Source organism: Rutidosis leptorrhynchoides, chromosome 10, assembly GCF_046630445.1.
Source record: "Rutidosis leptorrhynchoides isolate AG116_Rl617_1_P2 chromosome 10, CSIRO_AGI_Rlap_v1, whole genome shotgun sequence".
NCBI classification, from domain to species: domain Eukaryota; kingdom Viridiplantae; phylum Streptophyta; class Magnoliopsida; order Asterales; family Asteraceae; genus Rutidosis; species Rutidosis leptorrhynchoides.
In genome coordinates this window covers 16479020-16480845 of record NC_092342.1, presented here as the reverse complement: position 1 = coordinate 16480845, position 1826 = coordinate 16479020, and positions in this window count along the sequence as shown.

Genomic DNA, 1826 nt, shown 5'->3' with positions numbered 1-1826 from the left:
GATAAATAGCTTGCCTTAGCAAACGGTCCCTGCAAATGGCTTGCCAAACGGCCTGCCAGCCGTTTGCAGGCAATTTTCAAGTCTACTTAAAGTGCTTTCTCCATCCATTTCAACACACACTCAATTTGTAATTCATTTCATATTTTTAAGCTTTTAGTTAGTCTTTAGTAGTAGTTAGCTTAGCTTTTATTTTCCGGAGGATATCCCGGCAAGTCCCTGCGATCTCGGGCAGATTTCTTCGGCCTTTTTCGGGTTTTTATCCGAAACGCTTGTCTTTTGTATTAAACATGTGTTCTTACTTTTTATGTTTAATAATGTGTTACGATATTGCCATGATAGCTTAATTAATCTGTATGTTGCCATGATAGAAGTTTGGGTTAGCGTAATTATGTTAATTTAGTACGATTACTGTTATAATACTGAACTAGGAAGTCTGATAGATTTGTATGCTAGCATCTTAAGGATTGACCAACCTAGGTTGTGATCAGGACTAATCACGTATATGAAATTAGCTACTTCATAGGATTAAAACCCCTGGTTATACTGTATCTGAAGATTCTATGAACTCGGTATGGTCGGAGTTCCCGAGAGGCATTTAATACGATTTTAGGACACGGAACTTAGGAATTGAGACATGAATGACCTAGTATGCATATTGACTGTTCCGAAGAGACCTCTTAGGAGCTGTTAAGATCTAGTTAGTGCCTTCACTGTGTGACCCAAGCCTATTGCATGTTCTTGTCTGATTGTTGCCTTAGGTCTTAGTCATATCAACTGTTTAGGTATTCATTAGGTTTCTATCTGCTTTAGTATCAGTATATCAACTGTAATGCCGTATAATGTTTGAAGTGATATGATTTCATTAGTATGATGGAATGGTTGTTAGTTTTCATTTAAGATTTTGCCAACTTAAACCACGGGTTCCTTTCGTTTGTGATCAGTATTCAATCAACACGGCACGTTGTTATTCAGTTAACTAAACTGATAACGAGGGTTAGGATTAGAGCTTAACTCACTAATAAACCTAGTGCTTTACTGAGGATAACCTCTGAGGTACGGTTACCTTTCAATTATATGACCAAGTGACATACTTCTCACTGCTCAAAGAGAACTCCGAGAGTTCAGAGATAAGTAGGTCTGTGTAATTGGCTCATCCAACCAGATCTACATCATTCCAAGCATATTCTTAACATATGCATAATTACCTTTCACTAACCCAACACTGATATCTTGGTCAACATTTCCCTAATCTGCATACTCCGGATATCCTTCCACTTTATTTACTTTTCTACGCTTAGGACCTTTAGCTAAAATCAACTACTATCTTTTATCCAAGTAATTTAACTAAAAGATAATTATTCACTTGATCTTCAATTTGTTAATCAGCAAAAAAATACAACACTAGATTAACTTACACCTTCTACACCTTGGAAAATAAAAGTAAATTTAGGCCCCGCATAATATAAATAAACGAAGACACGGTGTGCTACCGAATCGAACATCCTGTGACCTAACGGCACCGCACAAATAAAACCGTCCGTTAGTAGCATATCATGTTGCCCGAAAAATAGGGTTTTTATTTGTTCATGAATAAATTACTCACCCTGTTGAGTTGTTGCTTTGGTCGTGTTATTTTCCCAGACATGGTTTGTTTGCATTATGTCTTTCATGTGCCTGTGATGCACCTTTAATAAAATAACGTACAGTTTTGTGAATTACTCTTGCATTGCCATGATGTTCATTTATATTATAGCTATTACATGTTCTTTCTTTTCCCCGCAACATATCTGTGTGAATAGTTGGATATTATTCTGCAATTGTACATG